The sequence below is a fragment of the Arvicanthis niloticus genome, chromosome 14 (assembly GCF_011762505.2).
Source record: "Arvicanthis niloticus isolate mArvNil1 chromosome 14, mArvNil1.pat.X, whole genome shotgun sequence".
Classification (NCBI taxonomy): Eukaryota; Metazoa; Chordata; class Mammalia; order Rodentia; family Muridae; genus Arvicanthis; species Arvicanthis niloticus.
Window position 1 is genome coordinate 53943427 of NC_047671.1, and position 12102 is coordinate 53955528.

Sequence of the window (12102 nt, forward strand, 5' to 3'; positions counted from 1 at the left end):
GAAAGGTTTGAGGAGCTTTTCCACCTTGACTGAGACAGTATGTGCAAATATGAGCACTGTCGTCAACAGAGCGCAGAAGATGCTCTCAACTTTCAAGGGAGATGACAACTTCAATTTTAGATAAAGCAAGCATATGATGCTATGGATACTGTAGGTGCTGATATCCTGGGACACTTAGACAAAGGATATCTGTCTATGTGCCAGGTATCATTGCCTTTAAAAAAAACCCAAAACACTGTAAAGCTACGTAGAAGAATTGATGGTGAACTCTACTTACCCTTAGCCTATTTGGGAATGACTTTACAGTTAAGATCATAAAATTACTGAAAATGTGCTTTAAATGTAGACTTTCAAAAGCCCACACCCTGACTGTTATAAGAATTGATCTCATAAAATGCCCATTTAACATGCGTGAGAATAACATTCTATTTGAGCTCAGTTCATCCTAACTTGGATTGAACTCGAACGCTAGTTATTTAAACTCCAGAGGGTATGGTTCAATCTCACCAGTTGTTCACCTGTTCTTAGAGTAGCCAATGAATTCAACTAACTTGTAATTTATGGCATGTTTGAAAAGAGTTGAGTGTCCTTAACAAATTCTATAATGGTATTTAGGGTTATTATGTAGAGAGAGAAATCAGAATAGGAGGTCAGAGTTGGCTCAGCTTAGTAAAGTGGTGATCGTAAGCTCTCCTCCAAGATCCATGACATCACTAACCCTGGGTAGCTGACTAGGTTTCCAGTACCAGACATAATGTCACTCTCATTGAGTGGATCTTAAATACAGTTACAGAGCTGTTAGTTACTGCCAAGGTGTGCATGCCACTACTGCTCCCTGAGGGCTACTGTGCCATGCCTCGAATTGTTGTTGGATGGATAGGACTGCTGTTTACTTCCTCCCTTTGGAAGCCTGTTTGGTGCCTTTTGGTACCATGAAACTAGTCCTCAGGAAGTGGGTATTCAGGCCAGTGCCAGCTTGGGGGACGTAAGGCTGCTTGCCCACCATGGATCTGACCTCCACACTGACTTAAACAGCATGGCTGTTTCTTTCTCTCTTCCGTTCTCCTCTGGCAGCTGCTGATGCCTATAGTTGTCTGCCCTGGGGTGATTTTCTTTTAAGCACTAATAAAATTGTCCTTGAACTTAAAGAGGAAAAAAGAAAAAGAGTTGGGGGCATTTAAAACTGTACAAAAATATATTGACAGAAAAAAATTATCTCACTTATGAACTTAATAACTGTATCGCTGTTGTGGTCAGGGGTTTCTAGAGTAATTTACACAACGAATTTCTCTGTACGATGTATATGATGTATATGTATGTGCATGTATATGATGTATATGTATGTGTATGTATATGATGTATATGTATATGTACACACACACATGATTTATTAAAATGACTTACAGGCTGCAGTCTAGCTATCTAACAAAGGCTGGCTGTGAAAGTTTAAGAATCCAGTAGTTGGTTAGTTAGTCCAAGAGGCTGGCTGTCTCAGCTGGTCTTTCAGTATGCACTGGAATCCTGAAGAAGCAGGCTCTAATGCCAGTGAAGAAATTGGCAAGTAGTCAAATGTGGGGCCTAGAAAGGGTATCTTGGTTCTTGGGTGGGCATGGGCCTGGAACCCCACGACTCCAATGGAGCAACAGCAGGTGTTCGGCCACACCCCAGAGCCCAGGGTCCTGACTCCCAGTCTAATCTCCATTTAACCTGCACCTTTCAGTCATGTAGGACAAAGCAGCCCCTCTCAGAGAGGTTTACATCACCATCCACAGGTAAGGGGTGTGACTACAGGCCTCAGCCCTAGAGAGATTTCCATATCAATGAGTTACCTTAAGGCCAGAGGGCATAGCTAATTAAGTTACTCCCTCCCAGATCCTCCTGTCTTCCCCCTCCCTATTTAAGCCAGGCCCACACTGGCTTAAGTGGGGGGTGCACCTAGACTATCTACATTCACCATGAAAAATAAAGCTTTGGAACCCCGGACTCCCTAGTGTTATTGGGGCCTGCCGCCGTGGAAAGCTTCCCTGGGTTTCCACCTCAGAACCCACAGTCAAAGAGCAAAATCTTCCTTCTTCCATCTCCTTAGATAGGCTTCCAGCAGAAGGTGTGGCCCAGATTTAGAAGGTGTGTATTTAGAAGATTCTGATTAAAGGTGTGTGTCCTCCTAGCTCAAAGTTCTGGATTAGTGAATGTACCTACTTCAAATTAAGCAAAAATCCCTCACAGGTGTGCCCTTCATTTTGGGATTTTAGTCAGTTCCGCTGTAGTACTGTTGACAACCGAGAGCAGCCATCACAGAAGCAAGAAAGACTTACCAGTCATAAAATTGATAAGAAAAGGACTGTTCTCGCCTAGCTCTTCATGAGAAATGTCTATGTCCATCCCTTCTTGGGCCACTGAAAATGAGGAGAAACCAGCTCCACAGAGCAGAAAGTTGGAGGCTAACAACTGAAATAGAGACCATGGACTCCGACAGCTAAGAAATCGGTGAGGAAGGTTGAATTCTTGATCAGCTAAGACCAAGGTCATTCTCTTAATGAGTGACTGTATTCTGCCTCTTTAGCTTTCAGGGTGTAGTCACAGGACAACAGCCAGATGTTTTAAGATGCTGACATTTTGGTGCAAAGTGAAGCAAAACTATGCAAATGAAAACTTGGTCTTTATTCCTCAAACTTTCTTATTTTCAACCTTCAATCAGAGAATTCTAAGCGAAGTCTCATAGATTGTCCCAACCCTAGCATCATTTTTTTTTTTAAAAAAAAAACTATTTCATTTATTTCTATAAAAAACAAAGAGTTAACAAAAGTAAAAATGTTTACAATAAAATACTGATTAGGAAACTTCTTTTTAAAACTTCTGCAAAGAGATTAATGTGGAATAAAAAAACTGTTTCCAATACCAAACTCAAGATGAAATTAAAGTTAGGAAGTCTGGGGTGTAGATAAGAGTTTGTCAGAGAACTAGCCAGAGAGCAAGGTCAAAGGACTATGGGCAATGAAGACACAACGTTGTTTCATGTTCAATGGATCACAGTCAAGCTTTGAGACAGAGCATTTGCAGTATGGGAGCATGGTAGTTAATTGGATTCTAGATCCAAGTTTCCTGAGTTCGAGTCTCTTCTCTTCCTTTACACTGTGTATGTAGTAGATTCTTTGTGTATTGTGTTTCATACCCACATGAATTTAACCAACCTCGGATGAAAACTATTTTAGTCATATAGGATGTATATAGACTTTCCTGGTCGTCATTCCCTAAGTGATCCCTAAGTGTAACAACTACTGACAAGTATTTACACTACATTAGATGCTCTAAGTCGTCTGGAGAAGAGATAAAGTATAAAGAATATGAGTGTGTTCTTTGGTTTATGCAAACATTACATCCATTTATTTACATAAAGGGCTTTCTGTCCAAGGGCTTGGGAAACAGAGAGGGATTCTGGAATCAGCCCCCAACTCCTGAGGATATCAAGGAACACTGGGGTCTGGTGGCTTACCCTCTCCCTACCCAGGTTTGTTCATTTGTGAAATATGAACCCTGATGTTAGAATGTAGGTTAAGTGATAATATGAGGAGTCCATGTCTTGTCCTAAAGTGTCTGCTCATGGAGGATGCTTTGTCTGAAAGCAGTTTTCTGGGGAGATTCATGCTCTTGTGGAAAGCAATGCAGCTTACTCAGGATTCAGACTGCCCACGCAGCTTTGCTGGAGAAAGCTGTGATCCTTAATAGAGCTTTTCATTTCATTTCTGCCTGTTTCTCATCTTGAAATGGGAATAAAGAGATATGGTTTCATAGGTTCTAAGACACACAATAAAGACAAAAAGTTAAAAGGAAGTGTAACAAACATGTGATGCTACTATTCACACACACATACACAAACACATGCCTTTTATTATTCTTTGCATGTGTGTTTCCACAAATTCTCAGGGTATCACACTGTCTGATGTCTTAAGATCTTAGAAGGGTTTTTCCACAAGAGAAGAGGGTAATAACCTTAAATATTTGAAGGAGGAGGAGGAAGAGGAGAAGGAGGAGGAGGAGGAGGAGGAGGAGGAGGAGGAGGAGCAGCAGTAGGATGCTGATGCTGATAAGTTGTCTCCTCATCCTAATGGCAAAGAATCTCTGTCATCCAATCAGTTGTCTATCTCTTGGACAACTCTTTCTATCTCTGCCTCCAAAGCAAAGTAATACCACATTCAGTGGGCAGATGAAGAAGCACTTAAATGAAAGGGTCCTAACCCTCCATATCTCAGCTGTAGTGAACCCTGGATTCTGAGGCTATGTCCACTAATAGGAGGGGACCTTGCCTAACTGTCGGGTCCTTGTGTTAATTTCAAATTTTGATTCCATATAGACCTATTGTCATTCTAATTACAGACCAATACCAGAGGACATGCAAATATAGACAGGTTTTTCTTTTTCTTTCTTTCTTTCTTCTTCTTCTTCTTTTTTTTTTTTGGTTAATCTACATGATTGATAAAACAGAGAGTGCCCGACTATTACAGAATACAGTTGCTAGCGTCTTTGAGTGTACCTTGGCATTTCCCCAGTGCTGTGGGAAGTACTCATTCACTATTTTAATCAACTTTAAAACTCCAAACTTAAGCAAGGTAGAAAATTCTTTGTCAAAAAAAAAAAATTAGTCCACATACACACACTCACACATGCACTCACTACTCTCACACACAAGCACACATACATTCACTGTCACACACGCTCATACATATACACTCACACACAGACACACATACCAGATGCTGGGATTTTAAAATAATTTCCCTTTATGTATTTTAGAATAGCATTAAGCACTAGTATTACTTTAAATTTTCACACCATAATTTATATCGGTTTTAAGGCAAGAAGAGGATAAAATTGAATGCTTTCAATGTTTGATCTTGTATGGTGGGATAGCCAGACAGTTTTCTTCTGAGACTTCTTTTTCTCACTTCCTCTCATTTCTTTGCTTCCACAGCAGCCCCTCCCCCAACTCTCCCCTCCAGGACTAACTTGACTTTTCCAGGGAATTCCAACTATTCCCAGATGTTGGGCAACATAAAAGATTATGATACTAGGATCTTCAAAGTTCTTACCTCTTCCATTTACTTTTTAAATTTTAAGTACTTTTTTTTTCATTAATTTCATGGAACAGTGGCACTAAACTCTTTAGCGATATGCATCCACATTCACATTTTGTCAAGTTTTGCATCTTTTTCACCAAAGGCCTCAACGACTCAGTTCTTGGTATCTTGTGTCATTTTTCAAGACAAACTGAATCCCCCTCAAGGAGGGCACTTTCTGAGTGTTTTCAGTGTGTCTCAGTGGTGAAGCTGAGATTCTCCTTTGAGCTCCTCTCAGCAGCTGTGTAAATACACCGGGGAAGCTGTAGACAGGGGCAGTTGTGAGTTATTTTCCTTTCCCTTCTGTGTTTTGGAATGCTGTCCTGAGAACCACAAACCATGAATTTCATTGGCGCCTCCACAACGGCTCCTTTCACAAACACATTTAAGGCTTTGAAGGTTGGACAAAACTTTGCCCTTAGTGTGTTAAAATGACAGTGACTTCTACTGTACAAGAGCCCAATTCTCATAACAACCGTGTGTCACAGGCCCTTTGCTCTTGTGTCTATTTGATGCAAGGAAAGTGTGTTGTTAGTCTGTGAGAGTTGGCATGAGTTAACAAAATACCCCAGACTAGATAGATAGTTTAGACAGTAGACCTATGTTCTTAGAATTCTGCTAATACAAAATCAACACAATACTTACTTTGGCTTCTCTGGAATCTCTTTGCCTTGTAGATAGATAGCTCTTTTCATCCTGTTTTCATGGGTTACTCCCTCTGCCTGTGTCTATGTCTGTGCCTTAGATGTTTCTTGTTTAAAGGAAAAGTCACTTAGCCCTTAGAAAAGGGTCCAACCGTATGACCTCATTTGACCTTAATTATCGCTTTAAAGACCTCTCTGAGAAGTCATAGTCTGAGTTACTAGGATCTGGACTTCAGCATATAAAGTTGTAGGAGATATTATTCACCCCTCAACAGAAAGGAAATGTGAGGATAAAGGAGACACTGGTAAGAACCTTACTTTAGGCTAGAGGTTAGAATATTGCATTGTAGGTTATACATGTAACAGGCACAGAATGAACTCCATTACTAATTACTAATTCTTCTGCCCAAATTCATTTTCTTCCTGTGTTTTGAGTTTCAGGAAAGGCCATTGCCATTCTAGCAGAAACAAAGCCTGACTCCTGGTGCCATCTTAGCCTCCCATCCAGCTAGGCTCTTGTGCTGCGTCAAGACCCTAAGGAAGCCTGCAAGCCCACCTGCACAATTAACTTGAATACTCCCTTCTTTCCCTGGCTCTCCAGCTTAATTTGAGTCATTCACAAATTACTCACTGGAATTTGCCAAATATTATTTTAATTTAGTTCACTCCTTCAATTCTAGCCCTCTTCCATATTCATATCCATACTCAAAAATACTTCGGAAATAATGTTTCTTGAGGGAAGAAAGCATTCTATGCCACTTTCTGGTTAGGTTTTTGCTTGATTTATATTGTGATAAGGATTGCATTTGAATTTTGTAACTCGAGTACGCAATATGATTTTCCACCTTCAGTTGGGTTGGTTGAGTTCTCATAACATTCTCATCCTCTCTAGTCTATTGTCAAAATCGAGGCTGTCAAGTCACTAAATAATTAGGATCTACTTCTCAAAACTCTCTTACCTGGATGTGTGGGTTATAGGAGGCATAAAACAATACAAGGGAAAAAGTCAGTGTGTCATTAACAATGAAGAAAGAAACAAAGGATATTAGGAAGGCAATCAACAACGGTGTCTTCTGCTTCCTGTGCAGAAGACAGAAAATAAAGTCAATGTTACTACATTATCTGATAAAGACCAGCATAGAGTTCTGCATGTAGGAGCACAGAAACTTTCTAAATTGGACCAGGAGCTCAATGGTATATTCCTAAAAGATACAGACTGGTGTGTGTGTGTGTGTGTGTGTGTGTGTGTGTGTGTGTAGAAGTAACAAGGATTGAATCCAGACATGTACATGCTAAACACTTTCACTAAGCTATACTCCTCAACCTCTAAGGTAAAATCTCTGTTCTGTTTTGTGTGTATTATGCACATCCATGCTCATGTGTGTGTGTACATGTAGATGCATGGGGAGGTCAGAGGTCAAAGTCAAATCTCTTCCTCAATCGCTCTCCATCCTACTTTTTGAGACAGTTTTTCACTGAACATGGAATTCACCTGTTTGGCTATGTTAGCTGTCTAGGAAGCCTCAGGAGCTTCCTGCTTCTGCCTCCCTCCGCAGAGCACTTAGCTTTTTATATAGCTGCTGTGGACTCATAATCAGGTCCTTGTGCTTGTACAGCTGAGGAATCTCCCTAACCCTTTTCGTCTTGTTTTTGAGGTAGGGTTTTGCTATGTTTGCAAGATGGCCTCAAACTCAGTATCTATTTCAGCCTCCATAGTGTTAAGGTTGCAGGAGTGACTCTCCACACTGGGCATCTAAGCTAAACTTTGGAGAAAGCAAGAAGCAGCAAATTGAAGAAAGGGCTGAGGGAAAGATGCAAAGTGTGTGCAGTAGTGAGGCTGTGGGGAGAAGCATTATCATTCATTCTCATCAGAAGACAAGAGCTGAGGCCAGAGAAGGACATGATATGTCATCTAATAGTTATTCTAGCAACTTATCTATAAGGCTTACTGTTACCATGTGTGCAATGCTAACTATATGTCAAACACAGCCCACAATGTCACATATGTGACTCTGTGGGATCAACCTTAACTGAAGGCTGTGGAAATGCAGACAAAAAGATTATATAATTATCCAAAGTCTCATAGATCTGTTTTTAAGCATTCTCTATATAGCCTTCTGCCTGGAATTTAAGATTCCAAGCAAAACACCCACTGAAACACCGGCACAGGAATACACATATGAGAAGCATTGGGATGGATGAGGGTGTATATGAGAATCAATTTTCCAGGAGAGACAATCCTGCAGCCATTCTGGTCTACTCTGTGATGGAATACTCCTTGGTGCTTGCAGCCAGGGACGGAGTGTGTGAGTCAAGTTCTAACCTAGGGTTCTCCTTTTCTCATGACGCTTGGGTGTCACCAGCTGCAGAATCTCTAAGCTTATGAGCCTTCCTGCCCTGCCACCCTTGCTTGATCTGCCTCTCCCTCTTCCTCAGTTTACCTGAGCCTTCTTTTTTCATGAATTCAGCTTAGGCATTGGCTCCTCATGGAACTGTCAGTGAAGCCTAGTTTGAGTCCAGGCTTGCTGTACACAATGTGTCCAGAGGAGAATGTTGTAACTGTCTTATACTAATCAAATCTTTGGTTTTGATTCTTTCTCCGTCCTCTAAGCTCACAAATGCCTTGAAGATAAAGACATTGTCTACTTCATTTTTTGTCTCCTTTTAAAGAAAACCTCAATTCTATTCAGGGGCCTGCACCTACTCTGTACAATCCACATGACTCAAGAGAGCCCCCTTCCTCCTCAAGAAAAAGATCTGATTCTGATAGTGTAAGTCAGTTTTTTTCTCAACTAGGGGTGAGCTTCTCTCACAGGAGGATTTGGCAACATCTGGGCACATAGTAGGTTGTCACCATGTGTTTTCTACAGGCATTTTTATGATGGACAAATGTTTCCTCAAGACCTCATCATTCACTGTTCCAGTAAAGATTCATTAGGTCCCACAATTGAGGTTTGAGACTTTCCTGTACAAGGCAAGAGACTGTTTCCTGACTGGTAATGGACCAGAAGAGACTTTGGTCTGATTGGTTAAACTGCATGCTTAGGAGAGAAACAAATGTTGAAGTTAAAAAGTTGGACTGTGGCCACTTTGAGGCTACAAATGGCCTTTATCTTGTGAAAGAACAAGTCATGTCATGATTCAAAAAGAGCAGGCCAACTGTACATTCTGCAGGCTAGACAGTAGTGACCAGGAGACAGTAGTGACCAGGAGACAGTAGTGACCAGGAGACGGTAGTGAACAGGAGACAGTAGTGAACAGGAGACAGTAGTGAACAGGAAACAGTAGTCAGGCAACCATGAAACAGCTATTGCTAAAGCTCTTGGCAAGGTGACCTGGTGTGAAATCTTTTCTACCCTTAAGTAGTTAACGCCATCCCTTAGAACCTAGCAGGAACTCAAGGATGCTTCTTGAATGGTGGTGTTATAACTGTTTTCTGGAACATAATAGATGACTGGACTAAGATTTTGAGCCCAGTGTTCTTAAATATCAGTCACCCGGTATCTATGATTTCGATGTTGAAAAAACTAATATTTAAATAAACCAAAATTGTCCTGGTTTTCAAAAGACACCTTAGGGTAATTGTGTCCATGTAGAAGCAATGTGTGTATATGTATATGTGCTTGTGTGTGTTTAGATGTTTATGGGCGTGTGTGTGTGTGTGTGTAGGCCAGAAGTCATAAATAACTTTTCCTGGGAAGACACAATATACACACATTCATTTATCCCTGAAAAGCAACGCAGGACAGAGTGAAGTAATGATTGCATCAGTGTCCAACTTGGTAGACTGATGAGTTCCTATTGGGGTTACTTACAAGAGCAGGATGTTGAAAAGCAGCTCCATCACAGAAAACCCACACCAAGTTATCTCACAACTCAGGAAGGCTACATCCATGGAACACTCTGCACACACTGTGAGCGGCTTGATGTATCCAAGAACTTTCTTCCCCACTGCTTGGTTGGGCAGAGTCTCCTTCTGCAGCCTTTGTTTAATAGTGCTATCAAGCTGGGGAGGGAATGGTGGTGTTCAAAGCTTCTTCTTTCCTTTGAGGGAGGTGTAAAATTCATTTATCTCTTGAGTCTTATGAACCCCAACCTCCACCCCTAATGTAAATGTTTCAGTTCAGAGTGAGCTGCAATATGACAAGCATTATATCTCATTTGTCTGTCTGTCTGTCTGTCTGTCTGTCTGTCTGTCTGTCTATCATCTATCAATCATCTATCATCTATTAATTAATTCATTTATTTATTTATTATGTGACTGAAGAAATATGTTTATTTATTGATTACTTGAGTCTCACATCATGTACCTGATCATGCTTACCTCCCAGTCCTCCTGGAGCTCCTCCTCTGAGACCCACCCAACCCCTGCAAACACAGGCAGGGTGGGGGAAATAAAAAATTAGTCTATTTTGTGTTGTCCATATACTCACTGGAACATGCTCACACTCCTAGGGGCCAGCTTCACAAGGGAGGATGAGTCTTTCTCTGCATCCACACCAGAAGCCATCAACTGAGGAGAGCTCTGAAGAGGCCAGAGAGGAGCAGGGTCAGCCCTTTAGTGCTGACACCACAGGCAGCCAGCATGGTGGAGGGCTGAGGCCACTCTGCTGCCCATACCACCGCTGGGCCCCTGCCTCAGCCATAATGTGTGGGGCCAACTCTCCTATGCCTGTGGATATCAACATGGCTTCAGGAAGAAGCCTTGACATCCGACATCCTCATGTGTGTCAGTGGTAATACTGGCCTCAGATATCAGCATGGTCTCTGGCCATATTAGCACCAACTCACTCATGGCCCTCAGCAGCTAAATGGACCTAAGGCCTCAACATAGCCTCAGGCGGCTGCACAGGCTGCTCACATCAGCATGACTCCATGAGGCCGCAAAGCCCAAGGACATCACCAAGGCATCAGTCAACAGCACAGACCACAAATGTCCACACGGAGCTCAGGCTTCATGCGGACCATAGACACCAAGATGGCCTCCAGTTACGTCACAGACCACGGGTGATCCTTCTTGGAGGTGGTTCAATCCAGAAAGTAAACCTTTCCTCATCTCTGGCCTCTCATTGCTTAGAGCCAGGGGGATCCCACAGTCACACGTCGTGTTCCGGGGTTGAGTCTGCATCTGGGTAAGCTCCAGACTTACCAACCATCCCACAGACCCTACTGGGCAAAGAGGGCAGGCATGTGAACCTCAGCTGTCTCTCTCACTAGTCATTGCCATGTCTCCCAGTTCACCTCTCTCCACAGGGCTCGATGTTTCTATCTGTTTCACCTCTCCATCGCATATTTGTTCATCATAGTGGTGCAAGCCACCCCGTGCTGCAAGACCCTTGGGGCAGGCGCTGGGGCTCATCCGCTCTGTTTATTTAATTTTGAGAGAAAACTCTTACTGAGCCTGGTACCCCCTTATTTAGCTAGAGTGCCTGGCCGGGGAGCTCTGGGAAAATGTGCTTGTCTCTGTTCCCCCAGCATTGGGGTTGCATTCACCACCTTACCTGCCTTTTTCAGGGGTTCTAAGGATCTGAACTCAGGTCTTCATGTGTGTGCAGCAAGGGCTTTGCAGACTGGAATGACCATGGAGGTCCTTAGGCTTGGTGACAGACCCACTGAGCCATCTCTCCAGACCAAGATTCAACTTCTGACAAGTTGCTGGGATGGATCTTGGTAATCTTTGGTTTGGTAGCGACTGGGGGCCCGATGGCAAAGATCTCCTGTGAAATCCCTTTGACCAGTCTTTCATGGGTTCAAACTAGAGAGACAACTTCCCGGGCCTCCTCTCTCACACCCAGACTACTGCACCCCACACTTTCTTGTCAGTATTTTCTGACAGGAAAACATTGACCATGAATAGTCAGGGAAACTTGCTAAATTGCTTTTCTTCTCTTTGTTCTTAGCCACCTGCCCTTTCCACGCATTTCCCACTCTTCCCTCCCAAACACTCCAGGGGGATACAATGACAGTCAAAGTTTCAGTGGAGTCATCTTCTAGGTTTCCCTAGCATCCTACTTTCTGCAAGGTACTTGTTGGTGTATTCACTTTTGTAGTTTGAAAAGCACTCCAGTCTTCCAATAAGCTTGTAGTTATTTTAGAATTATGCTTGTAAACAATTACTTTTCAAGGTTTGCTATTTCTGTACCCAGTGCTTGACTCTAAAAAGAAAAAAAAATTAACATTTTATAAACACATGGCTTAAAATTGAGTTTTGTAAATGTGTCTTTTCTTTGTTAAAATGGAAAACATTGCTTTTAATGACTAGGGGTAAAATGTGCATAGCAAATTTAGAAGGTATTGGGAACCTTTATCCCGCCCCCACTTCCTTCCCCCATTCCGCACTAGGA